The sequence below is a fragment of the Vitis vinifera genome, chromosome 9, assembly GCF_030704535.1.
Source record: "Vitis vinifera cultivar Pinot Noir 40024 chromosome 9, ASM3070453v1".
NCBI classification, from domain to species: Eukaryota; Viridiplantae; Streptophyta; class Magnoliopsida; order Vitales; family Vitaceae; genus Vitis; species Vitis vinifera.
The window spans coordinates 23,684,427-23,704,863 of record NC_081813.1 but is presented as its reverse complement, the minus strand read 5'-3'; the positions used below and the strand labels follow the sequence as shown (position 1 = coordinate 23,704,863).

Below are 20,437 nucleotides of genomic sequence, written 5' to 3'. Positions count from 1 at the left end.
ACTAAAATGAATTGTGATGAAATGTGGTATTGAATGGCACATGATTAAACAATTTGATCTTTTGGGTTTTAATATAGAAGAAATAGGAGATATTGTCCATTTTATTTTATTTTTTTTGTGATGAAATTCCATTTCTTGATTTTTTTTTAGGATATATTTCATAAAAATCTCTGTTTTGATCATATGTTGAATGTTCTATGTAGTGTCCTTAGTTTGATTTAATTTGGTATTGAATAGCATATAATTAAATAATTTGGAATTTTTTATTATGATCTAGATACATATTGAAGATGTTCTCCATTTTTTATTTTGATAAAATAACAATTTTAGGTTTTTTATTTTAGATTTATTTTGTAAATACCCTTGTTCTGCCCTGTTGATGATAGCCTATATGTTTTTTTATAATTCGATCCCCTTTATGCATGCTTTTGAGCTCCTTTGATTATTGATTTACATTGTTAACATATTATGCACATTATTTGAACCTTTCTTTGGATTGGAATTCCTTATTTGATATTTTATTTCGATTAATTTTTGTGAGTGAATACTTGTTAGCCAATTCTTAATTTTTAAGCATGTTTATTGTATTTTGTTTCATCTTGTTCATACCTTATCATCTCTTTATTTCATGATTTGAGATATGAATATGTTGTATCTATTGTGAAGTCTTACCTATGATTTTATATCTATATTTTTTATTACTTATGAACTAAACCTCAGTGATTTTATAAAAGTGCTTTGCTAGCTATCAAAGTACACTTCCTCTCTTTTTCCTTTGTTTGATTCTTTGGGTATGCATGTATTGTTTTGAATGCTTCCTTGATATGCTTTATTTGTTAACATTATGTTATTTTATAAGAACACTTAGCATGTTGTGAGGTACGTTCCTTTCTTTCCTTCTTTAAGTGCTTCTTTGAGTGTGCATGGCTTGTTTGAGTGATCTTTAATTATGCTTTCATTATTACTTTGTTATATATTTCATGATTCTTAGCATCCATTGATTTACAAATCAATTATAGTTACCTCAATTTAATTAGTAGAGACATTTATTTAGGGCTTAGAGTAGTGGTACCTTATGATACCTTCTCGATATGTAACTTGACCCCAGGATTTGGATTTGGTTTTCAAATACATATTTTTCCAAATAAAGAGTCATTTTTAGAGTTTTATTTTATATTTTATTTTCCTTTGAAAAAATAAACAAAAATAAAGGGTGACTAACTTTTTCAAAATTAGTTTTTCACTAAAAAAACAAGTCTCGCCATTGAGTAGGAATGCTTGTGAAAAATGCAAGTCCATAAGAAACCAACTTGAAAATATTTGACTTGATCAATTTCCAAGAAATATTTTAGGTAACCAAGGTCTTTAAAGCAAATCTAGAGTTGAAACTAGTGATAATCTATTGGATCATATAGCAAGGGTTGCTACTTGTTACAATAACATCATCCGCATAAACTAAGATTAAAACAATTAGAGAACTTGTATGCAAAATAAATAATGATGAGTCAGTGTTGGTATTAAAGAAACCAAGTTGAATAAGAGCTTGTGATAAACGCTTAAACAAAACTTAAGAGGCTTGCTTTAGTCCATTTAGGGAACATTTAAGAAGATAAACGTGTGAAGGAAAATTAGGGTCATTTCCTTGAGATGGTCAATTAAGAAGACATTTTTAACCTCTAGTTGTTTATTTCGTCCTCCATACCAACCACCTAATGAGGTTGTTTAAGTTTTTATTTAAGAGTTCTAGGTTCAATATGAGTTGAATGGCTAACATGGAGAGCCAAATAACGTATTTGTCTCAATTTTGGATAGGTGACTAGCCATGAGTGTTAATGCAAGTGGGAAGTTGTGTGGGTTGTTTTGGTGAAGGAGAGGGATGTATCGTTAGGCATAGGTTGTGTTGATAGAGAAGTTGGGGCAATTGGAAGATTGATAAATAATTGGTTTATTAAATATAGTGTGGAGTGTAGAGATGGTGGAGAGGAAGGAGCAGGTGTAAAGGTGGTTGAAATGGACTTTGTGAAAAGAAAAAGGTGCTTCCATGATGGAAAGTGTAGTGATAGTAACTGTAGACTATGTGTCAAGAATGATAGGAGGAGGAATTGGTATTGAAATGTTTGTCTTCTTTCAACAATTAGAGGATTGTCCTCTAATGGTAATACTTTATATTTTTTTATCAACCCTATATGATTGTGTAGCTTGGATTCACTTCCTTCTTGCCATCTTCATTTTCTATTTCTTCTAGTGGAGCCCACACATTTGTAAGGTGATTTTCAAGATAAAGACTCTTGATTAAAGGTAAATTGATAAAAAAAAATAGCTTCACAAATACCAAGCTTGCGCATTGGTGAAAAGATTGAATTGTGAGGTAGAATTCTTGGCCATGTTTCTCTAATACCATAAGAAGTTTGAAGAATATTTTATACAAGAAAATGAAATTATAGTAGGCCCTCATTAGATTAGTATTGATTTGTAGAAAATGAAATTAATTAGAAAATATATAATTATGATTAGCACATAATTATATATTTTTATTGAGTAAATAAACTTTATTTAAATAAAATTAATGCATGGGATTCTTTAATTAAAAAATATATCAATTCCATAAAATTTTATTGTAAAGACACCATCCTTATATCAGAGGCTCCATAAAGGTAAGACAAGCTTTTCTTTGAAATAAAATATATCAATAAAAAATACTTGAAAGTCAAAAAATTCCACAAACTGGGTGGGGGTAGGTGAAAAATTCCATAAAATACTTGAAGTGGGTGAAAAAAGAATTAATAGAAGTGATGGGGGTTGGTGACTGACTTGGTGTTGTGCTTCTATATGAATGAGTGATTCCCACCTGGAACTCGCCATTCCAAGTTTCTGAAGTCTCTCTCTTCTCTGCCCACCCAGCACCTATCTCTCTGTCCTTGGTCTGTATCATTTTAACTTAATTTTACTGCAAAGAAAAGCTTGTCTTACCTTTCTGGTGATTTCATGATCAGCAGGTGTTTTCGGAAGGGAGACGCACATATTTGTAAACTTAGATATACATAGAGATATATCTCGTCTGTTTGGTGCGTTAGAAAATGTGGAGGCTCAAGGTTGCAGATGGAGGCAATGATCCCTACATCTACAGCACCAACAACTTCGTGGGAAGACAGATATGGGAGTTTGATCCTGACTATGGAACCACAGAAGAGCGAGCTGAGGTCGAAGCAGCTCGTGAGAATTTCTGGAAAAACCGGTTTCAGGTTAAGCCCAGCAGCGACCTCCTTTGGCGGATGCAGGTGGTTTGATCCCATCTATCTCTAGTCTTGATATCACAACAGATATTTATCTGTCATCTGCATCCTAGATTCCCCTTTTTAAATGAACGTACATGTCTTCCATGGATACATAGCTAGCTTTCTTATTTAATTCGTTTCCATATGTTTGATTACTCTCTCTCTCTCTCTAACACCCTCCCACTCCCTCGTACATGTGTAGCTTCTATTTTCGGGCTTACATGTGAACTTAATAAATTGGGAAAAAAAACATGTATTGATACCACTTGACTTCATCAAACAAGGTGACCATAGTGGGCCACCATATGAGGCTCACCTCCCACCTCTCTCTCTCTCTCTCTAACACCCTCCCTCTCCCTCATACATGCCTAGCTTCTATTTTCGGGCTTACACGTGAACTTAATGAATTGGGAAAAAAAAAACATGTATTGATACCACTTGACTTCATCAAACAAGCTGACCATAGTGGGCCACCATATGAGGCTCACCTCCCACCAAATGAGGTTAAGATATCATAAAGTTAAAAAAAAAAAAAAAAAAAAGATATATTGGGAATACTACTATTGGGTGATTTTGTGCCTTTTCACCCCAAAAATTAACTTAAAGGGTGACATTTTCCCTCACACTAATAAGGAGTCACCCCATTCCTTCTATAAGAGATATGGGAAAACCCAACAATATTCCCCTCATACACCAGGCCCTAGGTTAAGAGACCATTGACCAAATTGTCGGATAATGAGAGGTGAGACCAATTCCAAAACCAAGTTTTGATATCATATTGAACAACTAATTTCCTAAAAGGTTGAGTTTGTAGGATTTGAACCTAAAATATATATTATGTGCTTTAACAATTGTAAGCTCTATCTTGATTCTCTTAGCTTGGAACAATTGTATAAATAGATACTTACTATTGAGGTTAATTTACCTTTTCTTTTAAACTTGTTCTTTACTAACTCCCATTTCATTTGGCCCAAAAAAAAAAAAAAAAAAAAAACTGCAGTTTTTGAGAGAGAAAAATTTCAAACAAACAATTTGGAATTTTTTATTATGATCTAGACATATTGAAGATGTTCTCCATTTTTTATTTTGATGAAATAACAATTTTAGGTTTTTATTTAAGATTTATTTTGTAAATACCCTTGTTTTGCCTTGTTGATGATAGTCTATATGTTGTTTATAATTCGATCCCCTTTATGCATGCTTTTGAGCTCCTTCGATTATTGATTTACATTGTTAACATATTATACACATTATCTGAACCTTTCTTTGGATTGGAATTCCTTATTTGATATTTTATTTAGATTAATTTTTGTGAGTGAATACTTGTTAGCCAATTTTGAATTTTTAATCATGTTTATTGTATTTTGTTTCATCTTGTTCATACCTTATCTTCTCTTTATTTCATGATTTGAGATATGCATATGTTGTATCTATTGTCAAGTCTTACCTATGATTTTATATCTGTTATTATTATTACTTATGAACTAAACCTCAGTGATTTTATGAAAGTGCTTTGCTAGCTATCAAGGTACACTTCCTCTTTTTTTCCTTTGTTTGATTCTTTGGGTATGCATGTATTGTTTTGAATGCTTCCTTGATATGCTTTATTTGTTAACATTATGTTATTTTATAAGAACACTTAGCATGATATAAGGTACATTCCGTTCTTTCCTTGTTTATGTGCTTCTTTGAGTGTGCATGGCTTGTTTGAGTGATCTTTAATTATGCTTTCATTATTATTTTGTTATATATTTGGTGATTCTTAGCATCCATTGATTTACAAATCAATTATAGTTACCTCAATTTAATTAGTAGAGACCTTTATTTAGGGCTTAGAGTAATGCTACCTTATGATATCTTCTCGATATGTAACTTGACCCCCGGATTTGGATTTGATTTTCAAATACATATTTTTCCAAATAAAGAATCATTTTTAAAGTTTTATTTTATATTTTATTTTCCCTTGAAAAAATAAACAAAAATAAATGGTGACTCCAACTTTTTTAAAATTATTTTTTCACTAAAAAACGAGTCACGCCATCGAGTAGGAACGCTTGTGAAAAATGCAGGTCTATAAGAAACCAACTGGAAAATATTTGACTTCAATTTCCAAGAAATATTTTAGGTAGCCAAGGTCTTTAAAGCAAATCTAGAGTTGAAACTAGTGATAATCTATTGGATCATACAGCAAGGGTTTCTACTTGTTACAATAACATCATACGCATAAACTAAGAATAAAACAATTAGAGAACTTGTATGCAAAATAAATAATGATGAGTCAGTCTTGGTATTAAAGAAACCAAGTTGAATAAGAGCTTGTGATAAATGCTTAAACCAAACTTAAGAGGCTTGCTTCGGTCCATTTAGGGAACATTTAAGAAGACAAACGTGTGAAGGAAAATTAGTGTCATTTCCTTGAGGTGGTCAGTTAAGAAGACATTTTTAACCTCTAGTTGTTTATTTCTTCCTCCATATCAACCACCTAATGAGGTTGTTTAAGTTTTGACTTAAGAGTTCGAGGTCATCCACATAAACTAAGATTAAAACAATTAGAGAACTTGTATGCAAAATAAATACTGATGAGTCAGTCTTGGTATTCAAGAAACCAAGTTGAATAAGAGCTTGTGATAAATGCTTAAACAAACGTGTGAAGGAAAATTAGGGTCATTTCCTTGAGATGATCAATTAAGAAGACATTTTTAACCTCTAGTTGTTTATTTCTTCCTCCACATGAACCACCTAATGAGGTTGTTTAAGTTTTGATTTAAGAGTTCTAGGTTCAATATGAGTAGAATGGCTAGCATGGAGAGGCAAATAACGTTTTTGTCTCATTTTTGGATAGGTGACTAGCCATAAGTGTTAATGCAAGTGGGAAGTTGTGTGGGTTGTTTTGGTGAAGGAGAGGGATATATCGTTAGGCATAGGTTGTGTTGATAGAGAAGTTGGGGCAATTGGAAGATTAATAAATAATTGGTTTATTAAATCTAGTGTGGAGTGTGAAACGGACTTTGTGAAAAGGAAAAGGTGCTTCCATGATGGAAAGTGTAGTGATAGTAACTGTAGACTATGTGTCAAGAATGATAGGAGGAGGAATTGGTATTGAAATGTTTGTCTTTTTTCAACAATTAGAGGATTGTCCTCTAATGGTAATACTTTATACAAGAAAATGAAATTATAGTAGGCCCTCATTAGATTACCATTGATTTGTAGAAAATGAAATTAATTAGAAAATATAAAATTATGATTAGCACATAATTATATATTTTTATTAAGTAAATAAACTTTATTTAAATAAAATTAATGCATGGGATTCTTTAATTAAAAAATATATCAATTCCATAAAATTTTATTGCAAAGACACCATCCTTATATCAGAGGCTCCATAAAGGTAAGACAAGCTTTTCTTTGAAATAAAATATATCAATAAAAAATACTTGAAAGTCAAAACAATTCCACAAACTTGGTGGGGGTTGGTGAAAAATTCCATAAAATACTCGAAGTGGGTGAAAAAGGAATTGATAGAAGTGATGGGTTGGTGATTCCCACCTGAAACTTGGTGTTGTGTTTTTATATGAATGAGTGATTCCCACCTGAAAAAACTCGCCATTCCAAGTTTCTGAAGTCTCTCTCTTCTCTGCCCACCCAGCACCTCTCTCTCTGTCCTTGGTCTGTATCATTTTAACTTAATTTTACTGCAAAGAAAAGCTTGTCTTACCTTTCTGGTGATTTCATGATCAGCAGGTGTTTTCGGAAGGGAGACGCACATATTTGTAAACTTAGATATACATAGAGATATATCTCGTCTGTTTGGTGCGTTAGAAAATGTGGAGGCTCAAGGTTGCAGATGGAGGCAATGATCCCTACATCTACAGCACCAACAACTTCGTGGGAAGACAGATATGGGAGTTTGATCCTGACTATGGAACCACAGAAGAGCGAGCTGAGGTCGAATCAGCTCGTGAGAATTTCTGGAAAAACCGGTTTCAGGTTAAGCCCAGCAGCGACCTCCTTTGGCGGATGCAGGTGGTTTGATCCCATCTATCTCTAGTCTTGATATCACAACAGATATTTATCTGTCATCTGCATCCTAGATTCCCGTTTTTAAATGAACGTACATGTCTTCCATGCATACATACTTCTTCTTTTACGTAGTCTAGCTACATAGCTAGCTTTCTTATTTAATTCGTTTCCATATGTTTGATTACTCTCTCTCTCTCTCTAACACCCTCCCACTCCCTCGTACATGTGTAGCTTCTATTTTCGGGCTTACAGAACTTAATAAATTGGGAAAAGAAACATGTATTGATACCACTTGACTTCATCGATCAAGGTGACCATAGTGGGCCACCATATGAGGCTCACCTCCCATCTCTCTCTCTCTCTCTCTACCACTTGACTTCATCGATCAAGGTGACTATAGTGGGCCACCATATGAGGCTCACCTCCCACCTCTCTCTCTCTACCACTTGACTTCATCGATCAAGGTGACCATAGTGGGCCACCATATGAGGCTCACCTCCCATTTCTCTCTCTCTCTCTCTCTCTCTATAACACCCTTCCTCTCCCTCATACATGCCTAGCTTCTATTTTCGGGCTTACACGTGAACTTAATGAATTGGGAAAAAAAAAACATGTATTGATACCACTTGACTTCATCAAACAAGGTGCCCATAGTGTGCCACCATATGAGGCTCACCTCCCACCTAATGAGGTTAAGATATCATAAAGTAAAACCAAAAAAAAAAAAAAAAGAGGATATATTAGGGATACTACTATTGGGTGATTTTGGGCCTTATAACCCTAAAAATTAACTTAAAGGGAGATATTTTCCCTCACACTGATAAGGAGTCACCCAATTCCTTCTATAAGAGATATGGGAAAACCCAACAATATTCCCCTCATACACCAGGCCCTAGGTTAAGAGACCATCGACCAAATTGCTAGATAATGAGAGGTGAGACCAATTCCAAAACCAAGTTTTGATATCATATTGAACAACTAATTTCCTAAAAGGTTGAGTTTGTAGGATTTGAACCCAAAATATATATTATGTGCTTTAACAATTGTGAGCTCTATCTTGATTCTCTTAGCTTGGAACAACTGTATAAATAGATGCTTACTATTGAGCTTAATTTACCTTTTCTTTTCTTTTCTTTTGAGCTGGTTGAGACACCATCAATCAGATTGTCGGACAATGAAAGGTAAGACCCATTCCAAAATCGAGCTTTGATACCATGATGAACAACTAATTTCCTAAAAGGTTAAGTTTGTAGCATTTGGACCCAAAATACATATTATGCTCTTTAACAATTGCAACTCTATCTTGATTCTCTTAGCTTCGAACAATTGTATAAATAGATGCTTATTATTGAGGTTAATTTACCTTTTCTTTTAAACTTGTTCTTCACTAACTCCCATTTCATTTGGCCACAAAAAAAAAAAAAATGAACTGCAGTTTTTGAGAGAGAAAAATTTCAAACAAACAATACCACAAGCGAAGGTTGGGGATGGTGAAGAAATTACATATGAGACAGCCACAACAGCAGTGAGAAGGGGTGCACATTTCTTTTCAGCTTTGCAGGCTAGTGATGGCCATTGGCCTGCTGAAAATGCTGGCCCATTGTATTTCCTTCCTCCCCTGGTGAGTCTACTCAACACCCTCTCACCCTCCTTAAAATCATGTATATGGACCATTTTAACAGCCATTCTCAATGGAATAATTTCATGGAAAATGCAGGTCATGTGTCTATACATTACAGGGCATCTTGACACTATATTCCCTGGAGAATATCATAAAGAAATTCTTCGCTACCTATACTGTCATCAGGTATATATATTTTGAACCTAATCATCATCCTAACCTCATAAATGGGCTTGGAGCTTTGAAGTATGAAAATGGCTTATGTACATGGCAGAATGAAGATGGTGGGTGGGGATTGCATATTGAGGGACACAGCACAATGTTTTGTACAACACTCAGCTACATTTGTATGCGTATCCTTGGAGAAGGGCGCGATGGTGGTAGAGACAATGCTTGTGCAAGAGGGCGTAAATGGATCCTCGATCGTGGTGGAGTGACATCCATTCCCTCTTGGGGAAAGACTTGGCTTTCAGTATGGCCACTTGAAACACAAGTTCACATTCATCCTATACAATGCATTCTTGTGTGATGGACTGAATCTTATATGATATTGCTTCTTCCGTGTAGATTTTTGGCTTGTTTGACTGGTCAGGAAGCAACCCAATGCCCCCAGAGTTTTGGCTTTTCCCTTCTCGTCTTCCTATGCATCCAGGTTTGTGCTGTAGTCATCTACTCAAGTGCTTGAATTTCACATCTACTTCTGCACTTAATGCATTTTACATCCTAGGGTCTTCTTACATAAAACTTGGAATTGGTCACACGGACTCGAAATGTTTAAGCCAAAAGCTGTGTAACTTTAGCCTTATACAATTATAAGATCACGCATGAATACTTAAAAATTCAACCTGGGGATGGTTTATTAGTCTCAAGAAATGACATTCCCATGTCTACTTTGGTCTAACTTTCATTTTCCTATCGTTGGTCGAGCTTCTTGTAATTTGGGTCCATAAATGCAGCAAAAATGTGGTGCTACAGTCGGTTGGTTTACATGCCCATGTCATACCTATATGGTAAACGATTCGTTGGCACAATCACGCCTCTTGTTCTAGAACTAAGAGAAGAGCTCTTCCTTCAAGCATATAATGAAATCAATTGGAAAAAAGTACGGCATCTTTGTGCAAAGGTAAGTTTTGATTTTGTATGGAACACTTTTCCTTTTCCGATGAATATGCTACGCATGCATGAAACACACATTCAAATATGTTTATTGCAGGAGGATCTCTACTACCCCCATCCCCTAATACAAGATCTGATGTGGGATAGTTTGTACATATGTACCGAGCCTCTTCTTACTCGTTGGCCCTTCAACAAGTTGAGACAGAAGGTATTTTTCTGCAGTGTATAACGTCTATTTAGACAATATGTCACTTCTTTAGGATACTAATATCGCTTAAGTTGAACAGGCATTGTGTATGCTCACATGTTGGGTTGAAGATCCAAATGGGGATTATTTCAAGAAGCACCTTGCTAGGATCAAAGATTTTATATGGGTTGCAGAAGATGGAATAAAGATGCAGGTCAGAAGACAAGTTAATTCAATCCCTAATCTCCCAAACAGTTGTAGGAAAATTAGATAATATCTATTCATCTTTTTCTTAAAATATTTCACGTGTGCAACTGGTTTGAAGCTATGCTTTTATCCTCTCCTGCCTAAATTGGTTTTGAAATTGTCGATTGTTGTAGACCTTTGGTAGTCAAGAGTGGGACACTGGTTTTGCCCTTCAAGCCCTGCTAGCTTGCAATATGACAAATGAAATTGGACCTACACTCAAGAAAGGACATGAATTCATAAAGGAATCTCAGGTTTGTGTCTTGACTTTAACCAGAATCTACTTGGGTTTCTCATGGTCCATTTGCTTCATATTGCTTGAAATCTTGAAGGTCAAGGACAATCCTTCTGGTGACTTTAAAAGCATGTATCGCCACATTTCCAAAGGATCGTGGACATTCTCAGATCAGGATCATGGTTGGCAAGTTTCTGATTGCACTGCAGAAGGTTTGAAGGTAACTTTTTCTGTTCAAACACTTAATTGAGTCAGGGCTTGCAGATGAACTAAAGTCACTTGGTTTCTCACTGAAGTACCCTCTGTTACAGTGTTGTCTCCTCTTTTCAATGATGGCACCAGAAATTGTTGGTATGACGATGGAACCCGAACGACTATTTGATTCTGTCAACATCCTGCTTTCCTTACAGGTGAGAATCATCTTCCTTGGGCCATTTCCATGGTTTTCCCCATCACAAAACAGGTTATAACTTCTTAGTATCAATAACCCTTGTTTTCAAAGCCATTGCAGAGTAAAAATGGTGGTTTAGCAGTCTGGGAGCCTGCAGGAGCTTCAGAATGGTTGGAGGTAAATTACTTCAACTTGTTTAAGTAAGTTCAATGTTTCTGTTTTATCTCTCTCTCTCTCTCTCTCTGTATTCTTTGAATCTAAATCAATGTCAATCCCTTCTCTTTTCAGCTGCTCAACCCCTCTGAAATTTTTGAAGACATTGTCATCGAGCATGAGTAAAATTCTTGATAATAGACCAGCTTTTTTTTCTAACTCTACTAGCTTTTAACTTCCTTGGAGACTAACAAAATGATGATCCAGGTATGTCGAGTGCACTGCATCAGCAATTCAGGCTCTGGTTTTGTTTAAGAAGTTATACCCCCAACACAGGACGAAGGAGATAGACAATTTCATCACAAATGCTACCAAGTACATTGAAGACCAACAAATGCCTGATGGCTCATGGTATGTTTCTCAACTCCACTATTACTATTTCACTAGGGAAATCTCTTTTTATATATGCAGTGCAGATCCATTTAAACAAGGAAGCATTTCACCAGGTATGGCAATTGGGGAGTATGTTTCACCTATGGCTCATGGTTTGCACTTGGGGGCCTAGCAGCTGCTAGCAGGACTTACCACAACTGTCTTGCTATTGGTAGAGCTGTTGAGTTTCTACTCAAATCACAAGGAGATGATGGTGGTTGGGGAGAGAGCTATATTTCTTGCCAGGACAAGGTAATTCTTACTTGCCACCCACTGCTCTGTTTTCTGGTAGATACATGCACAAAAATAAGTAATCCTTGTGCTTGGTGATACAGAACCTTACACCTCTTGAAGGAAACAAGTCAAATCTGGTACAAACCGGGTGGGCTCTGATGGGGCTGCTTTCTTCCGGGCAGGTCAGTTTATACAGTTTCACCATCAATAAGCTTAACTTGGTCTTCTACATTATTTTCACAATATGGCTTATCCCCAAACATCTGAGTCTAACCTTCCTTTATAACAGGCGGAGAGAGACCCAACACCCCTTCACAGGGCTGCAAAGCTGTTGATTAATTCCCAAATGGAAGATGGTGATTTTCCCCAACAGGTAGCTCACTTGAACATGAATAAAAAACCAAAGGAGTAACATTTTAACATGGTTTTGGGAAATGGAAAATGATGTTCTTTTGTAGCTGACTATATATACTGGGTGGTAGTCTAACCATTTGATCATCAATTATCTATGGCAGGAAATCACTGGAGCCTTCATGAAGAACTGCATGTTACACTATGCAGATTACAGGAATATTTTTCCATTGTGGGCTCTTGCAGAGTATGTAAGTGAGTGCCATCGCCTTAAGTCTGGTTGCATTGCCATGCCAAAGAAGCATCTGTAGGAGAAAAGCTCAGATAATGTTGAGCAATGTCAAACCCTTTGAACAATGTTAAGCAAATGAAAAGTTTGATCACCTTTTTCTACTACTTATGATTGAGGTTAGGGCTTTGCATTTGTAAAACTTCTTTCTTTCCTATTTATTCAGAGTTTCACGATCTCTTACACTCGTGTCTTATTCTCTTTAGGGCTTGCCACTGTCTTTGGGGAAAAATAACACTCAGATTTCCCATACATCCTCATCAGCTGATAAGGAAAAATTCGCGCCCCGATTCGACGGCTTACGGTTTATAGAAACCCTGGTGACTGCACACAGATGAAAGTTCCCTTCAGTTACGGAACGTCTTCTAATTAACGTGCCAGATTGGTTGTGAGACGTGAATGACACCTCTTTTAATATCCAATTAGGCGAGCAATGCTTGGCGTGATTGGGACCTTTTCATTCTACAAGATTTTATTGTTTCGTTTTTATATCTTTCGTATCTCAAACTTTACGGTCACGATTTAGTCCAATTGTAGAAATTCTTGGCGTGTTATTGTTTATTACCTACTTGTATGTAAAGAATTTGCATATGGTAGTGAGTCCATGGATGTATCCCGTGATTCAGTAAAATGCATTGATCTGACTTTAGATTATCTAATCATATTTTGAAGAATAGTTTGTGCAAGAGAATAAAACAATAGCAGGACCTTACTAAAATCAAATAATCCTGATCTGGTCGATGATGTAAAGGCCTCCTTCTCGGAAAACTCAAATATCCGTTGATGCACTATGCCGTTGGTGTTCTCATAATAAACATTGCATCTGCATGTCACTGGTGGTACCCTCAACAACATTTATATTCAGTACTTAGCATAAGATAACAGTACAGAAGGCTTTGTAAAATATCTACCTAAGGCTCCAAGCTTGTTCACTTTTTGGTGAATATTAAAGAACCAATGCTGACAAGAGGAATTCATCCATAAACATCGAAAGGTCTTGCTTCTTTGATAAAACAAGCTTCCTGGATCAGATAAACAAGAAGGAACAAGTGTCACAATAAATACAAGTAACAGATCAAAGAAGTTAAGTGAAATGTGTCCATAAGCAGTGCCTGGATCAAGCCTAGGCTAGTTTGTGGTCCTAATTTCCGAGTGGTCAACCTATACTGTTAGGATTGAGGCCTAAAAAACTCTCCATAGGGCAGCCATTTGAATACTAATTCCAATACTGTGCTGTAATTCCATCTGAAGCCATGTGACAAAGTCACTCCTATTTAAGTAATTTTTATTGCATGTGACAAATACACCAAAAATTATGCATGTCAATTTTCATTTGAAAGTGGTTTCCAAACCCATCTTTAGCTCATTTTAATGCCAAGAGCCTGCATCAGAGGTCTCCTATATATTATTGTCAAACACCGACCCATGTCATTTTCCTCTCCATACAGCTCCTAAGCTAATCAATTATAGAGAATGGGAAAAGTGGACCAAATTTACATGATTATTATTGTAGCAAATGATTGATGTGTAAAAGTTTCCACAGTCGTGCAAATTGAAAAATTAAGAAAGAAATTGAAGAGCCTTGCAGTGGCAAAATCACTACTTTATTGGTAACATCTTCAATGTCTCTATATTACAATGCAAAATCCCAAAACATTTAATTAAGGACACTTTACAGAACAATATTCAACATGCATCTAGAACAAAGACACTTGCAAAATATATCCTAAACAAATATCTACAGATGAAATTTCACCATGAAAATACTTGGACAACATCCCCTATGTGTCTAGATTACAACCCAAAAGGCTTCATCATCAAATCATATCTCGTTTAATACTTGATTTAATCACAAATATATTGATTAGAAATAGAGCAAAATCCTATAGCATGAAAATACTAATTTAATTAATCTATTTATAAGCATGACAAAATTATGAAAAAAAAATTGTACAATACCTTCAATATATCTAACTTACAGAAAAAATAACAACATGACTTAATAATACAATGTGAATTTTTAAATTAAGCCAAACTTCCCTTGACTACAAAAAGGGGTTAGTGCAATAGGTGTAGGAAAAAGAGTTTTTTTCTTCTACTTAGAGAATCGATTTTCAACAAATCAGGGTCCTAAAATTAAACTTAAGAATTTATAATAATGGAAAAATATAAAAAAAAAAATTATAGAGATCATGAAATAATTTAATTTTAAAAAACAATTTTGGGTGTGCAAAATAGAGTGAAAAAATGAACCTATTGAAAAATTGGTTTATATCTCTTAATTGAAAAATGATTTTAGACTCAAACAAACTTCTATCAATATATTTGGGAAGTCTACAACATCATGCAATCATATGAAAAATTTTAGAGAGACGTAAAATAACCTGATTCAATTTTTTAATTACAAAGGTTCAATAATTCTAACAAAACAACAGCAAGGTGAACACTCCAAACATCATAATAAAAAATGAATAACCAAAAATAAAACCTAAGGCATAAAAAAATCAAATAAAGGATCTCTTAGCCACCTATTGTATGTTATCAAAAGGCCTCAATCAATTGAAAATAATTCCAAAGAAAATAACTCTAATCTCAATTCTAATAAGCATTAATCAACATGAGATCAATTAACCATTCATCAACTTCTCATTAATATGTCATCAACAATCCAATTAACAACAATCAAAGTGGCCTTCATTATCTACCCCAAACAAAGAGAATTCCTACACTCAAACATGATGGGAAAAAAAAAATAAATAAAGAGATAACCATAATCGAGATATGCAAGAAAAAAAAAATCATACCTTTCCTCCAAAAGATTGCAAGCTTACTTCTTTCTTTGTTTCCCTGCACTGAGTCTTGCCTTCTTGATCTTCAAAACTTCGACTTTTATTCTCAAGATGCTTCATTTTTTCTTCAAGATCAATTAGTGTCAGCTCTAACTCCTTTTTCCAAAATTAGTCTCTAATAGTAGTGTACCTCTCAATGATAGCCCATATATTCCAAATAAAAGTTTTCCTATGCATGAATCTCTTCTCCTCATGCAATGTGCAATTGTGTCTTCCTAAAAAAAAAAAAAAGGTCTCTTCCTTCCTAAAAATCCCCTCATGCATGAACCCAAGGGAGCTAGACTAAAGTGCATCTAAGGGAACTAAACCAAAGTGCATCTAAGTGAGCTAAACCTAAAATGCATCTAAGTAAGTTGAATCTAGAATGCAACTAAGTAAACTAACTGAGCTAGACTAAGCATGCAACTAAGTGAACTAAACCTAAAATGCAACTAAGTGAACTAGGTGAGCTAGACTAAGCATGTGACTAAGTGAACTAAACCTAAAATGCAACTAAGTAAACTAAGTGAGTTAGACTAAGCATGCAACTAAGGTCACAATTGGGATCCATAAAAAATAATAAATAAATAAATAAATCCATCAACAATGAATCTTTGAAGGTGGCTTAAAAAATAGTACCAAATGAGCGACAAATAAACCACCATGGGACGACTATAAGGCAATGAGAAGTGAAGGAAAATATATTGAATAACATATGCTACTAGGATAAGATGGAGGGTCTACACTTGCATATTGTCATATTTGTCTCAAAAGGTGACCTGTTGATTTGTTTGGTTGTGGAGATAAATGTAAAGGAGGTTTAACCCCCTCAAGCTAGTGCGGTCATGCATTGAGCTCCTAACTTGAAGCTAAACATACTAAAAGCCTTTCTAGCTAGAGTCTTAGCAAGAATGTTAGATATTTGAAGATAACTAGGAACATATTTAGCATAAAGGTGTCCCACAACAACTTTTCACAGGCAAAATGGTAATCTAATTCAATGTGCTTTGTTTGTGCATCAAACACCAGATTTTTGGCCATGTGTAATGCACTTATGTTATCACAAAAGAGAAATGGAAATTGGGGAAGTGGTAAGCTAATGTCACATAAAAGAAATATAGGCCAAGTTAATTTTGCAAAAGTTGCAATCTTGGAGTGGTGCTTTGCCCCTATTCAAGGGCATACTATTGACTCTTGTTTCTTAGAAGACTGAGAAATACAATTGCTGCCAAGATAAACACAAAATCAATGGTGCTACTCATTGTTATCGGATAACCTGCACGATTAGAATCAACAAAATCATATAATGATATTGAGCTTTAAGCCAATAAGTGAATGTTGTAATCTAAGGTACTTTTTAAACAACATAGGATTTGTTTCACATCCTTAAGATTTGCCTTGGTTGTTGGAGGTCTTGGCACACTTTGTTAACTGCGTGAGTGATATTTGGTTTTGAGGGTACCAACCAAGGTGTCATACTCAAATTCAAAGGTTGTAAATAATCTATAATTAGTGAATCTTTAATAGATGTAAGCGTGGCTATGGCAGAACAATCTAGCATATGTGCTTTCTAAAGATCTCTAGTATACTTTTCTTAGGAAAGGTACAAACCACCTCTTTGGTTTAGCTTTTAGAGCTATTATTTTTTTATTTACCATTTAGAGTCATCATTTTTAGTTTGGCATTCACAGCCATTGTTTTTAGTATTGGCGTTCAAAGCCATTTGTTTTCCTAGTGTTGGCGTTTAGATCCATTCTTCTTAGGTTTAGTGTTCAGAGCCATTATTTTTTATTTGACGTTTAAAGCAATTTTTTTTCTCTCTTTGGCGATCAAGGTCATAGTTTCTTAATGTTCAGAGATGGCAGTTTTATAGTCCTTGTTCTCATTATTTTATCATATTCATTGTTTCCATCATTTCATCGCATAAGATTTCTTTAATGTCCCTTATCGAGAGTACATTTTCCCCCATGTGTGGTCAATCCTTGAGTTTATCATGTCATGTGTCAGGACAAAATTTCAGGCTCTTTTTTATTCTTTGGTATAGTTCACTTCATGTTGCGATGGCGGAAGTTTTGACGCAATCATCGTTAATCAAGAACACAAAGATAAAATAATCAACACAATGGTACACGGGGTTTTAACGTGGTTCGGCCAACCATGGCAACATCCACGAATGAGAGAAAATTATTTCACTCTACAATAAAGAACATTATAGAGGACAAAACCAGAGCATTGGGTTTTTTAAAAATTAATTAAACACAACAAGTTCAAGCACAATATAAACAAAAATAAAGAGATAGAGTTAGAGAATTCAAACTCGGGTTTTATAGTGGTTCGACACTTCCTTACCTATGTCCACTCTCCTCAATCTCCTAACCGAGTGAGGGTTCCACTAACTTGAAGCTTCAACCAAACTTTCAATCTTTTTACACTTAGATTCTGGCTCTAATGGGCTCTTACACAATCTCCTCAAGATTCAAACCTCTTGAAGGCTTTAACACTCAATTTTTACAAGAATGAATCCCTCAACCTAGCTTAAGGATAGCTCAAATACAAGATAAAGCTAGGATGACATATAAGAGTGCACTAAAGGATATGCAAGTGATGATTTAATGCACTAAGAAAGAAATGAGAGCTTTTTGGTCAAGAACAGGTAGGTAGACAATTGATTGCAAGTGTTCTCTTGTTCATAAATGAAGTGGAGCTCTCAACTTATAGGTTTCTAATCTCGGGAGCCAAAAACAGTAAAAGGTAACCTCGACCGGTCGAGCTAGGGGTCGACCATATCACTAGCCTTTGGAGCATTTAATGTTTTGACAGGTTACTGCTGCCTTGACCGAACCTCGATCGGGAAGAAAAGGCTATTGGGAGAAAGAGAAGATTTTGGGCATCCTCGACCGGACAAGGGAAACCGGTTAACCGGTTCCCCAACTAGTTGAGCCGATTGACCATAGCCTCGATCAGTTGAGCCATTTGGCCCCAAAAACCTATCTTTTTCAATTCCTTTATTTTCTAACTCTTAGGCAAGGTCTTTAGGTGAATTATTATGCCAATTTTAAAACATTTTGCCTAAGGTATATTTGATAAAACTTAGGTTTTAATGAAATTGAAAGTTTAAATGATAAACCGAGTTTTCAAAAATGCATGAAATAGTATGAAAAACTTAAGTGCACCCATGTATTCATCTTACATTTGTTTTCTATGATCACAAGTCTTCCAAAAGTCTCGATCTTGTATCCATTTGGTCATTTGATGAATTTTCGAGTTTATGCCTGAGATTCTTAACCATTAAACGAATTAGTCACTTAACCATGGTTGGTTATCATCAAAACTCAATTAGGAGAACCCTTGGGTTAACAATTACAAAGGACATAACCAGATACAATTATTGGGTTCTCGAAACATCTTGTGTTTCCCCACTCTTCGTATCCCTACCCTACCACGAGCCTTTTAACTCCATCGGGTACCTCCCGTTCTTCTTTACATCTTTATCCACCTTGCATAGTCTTTACAAGCCCATCTTCATCTCATAACTTTTTCTCCTCATGACCTAGAATATTTATAGGGATATTTCCAACAACCTTCCTTATTCTATAAGAAAGTCTAATATTACAATAATATATCAACCTAGAAATATTCTATATAATATTCTTTAAAAAAAAAAGAAAAAAAGAATCTATACTAATTAGGAATTTGGGACACTTCGTTTCACTCATCTCTCGTGTATCAGTGATCTATTCATTACACTCTTGATCTCTATCGAAGATGGGCATATTTGTAGACCCTCAATTTTGTCATCTTGGCACATTTTATCTAGTAGTTGTCTTCCTTCATATCATGATCCTTCATTGCGCACTTAGAATCTATTTTTTAGTTTTTATTGTGTCTCCATTGGTGGTCTACTACTATTCACCTTATCATTGTTTTTGGACCTTTTTTGGATATATATCTTGGAGGATTATATGGATCCTTAGTGTGGTTTTTTTTAGTGGCTCTGGTTATAGTTTAGGAGTTTATTTTCTAGTGAGTCCTTCTATTGTTTAGTTACTATTTTTTGAGTGCATTAGGTCTGATTTTGATTTTGATTGCATGTTTTTAGGTTAGATGAGCTTTGGTTTGTTATTTGATTTTTAGTGTGTGATTGATTTTTTATATTTTAAGTACATGAATGATTTTTGATATTTTGAGTGCATGTGATTGATTTTATTGCATGATTAATTTTTAGTGCATGAGTGATTTTAATTTTGAGTTCACATTTGAATCTTGAATATTTGATTTTAATTTTGAGTTCCTATTTGATTATTACTTGTGATTATATGTGACATTAATTTTGAGTTTATAATTGATTTTTTATTTGTGATTGCATAATTGAATTTTAATATTTTAGTACATGATTAATTTTTCATTGATTGAATGTATACGACTTTTTATCTTGTCTTTTGAGTGTGTAGACCCTCCATTTTGTCTCCTTGGAATGCCCTAATTAAGTGCCCTTTCATTATTCCACAGTAGTTTTTATTGGCCCATTGCTACTCATATAACTTGCTTCTTTGAGCCATTTTGGATATTAGGTACACTTTTATGACAGTTTGCTGAGACATATTTAGGCCCATTAGGCACCTAGCCCACTTAGGCTTATCCCATCACTCGTAAGTCATTTGCATGGTTAACATGGCTTGCATGGCCTACATGGCTTGCATGGCCTACATGGCTTGCATGGCCTACGTGGCTTGCATGACCTACGTAGCTTGCATGTTTTGTTTATAAATACATGTTGCGTACTCATATCTAGTTATTTATTTATTTATTTGTTCATTTTCATATCTACTTATATATATATATAGCCATTGTATATTTTTATTATTATTATTGTCATTTTATTTTATTTTTTTAATTATTATCATTAGAATTGTTTTTGTCACCATTGTTTCTATTATCATTATTACTATTAAGATTATTATTATTTTATTGATATTAATAGTATTATTATTATTATTATATTTTTTTTTTTCCAAAATTCCTTTTTATTTGTTTTTATTTTATTTACTCATTTATTTAG

The 20,437-nt window shown here is 34.7% G+C and overlaps 1 pseudogene; it reads left to right on the top strand.

Moving 5' to 3' along the window:
• The first annotated feature begins 6,908 nt into the window (after nucleotides 1–6,908).
• LOC132254337 (beta-amyrin synthase 1-like) lies at nucleotides 6,909–12,641 on the top strand (annotated as a pseudogene).
• Nucleotides 12,642–20,437: the final 7,796 nt, after the last annotated feature.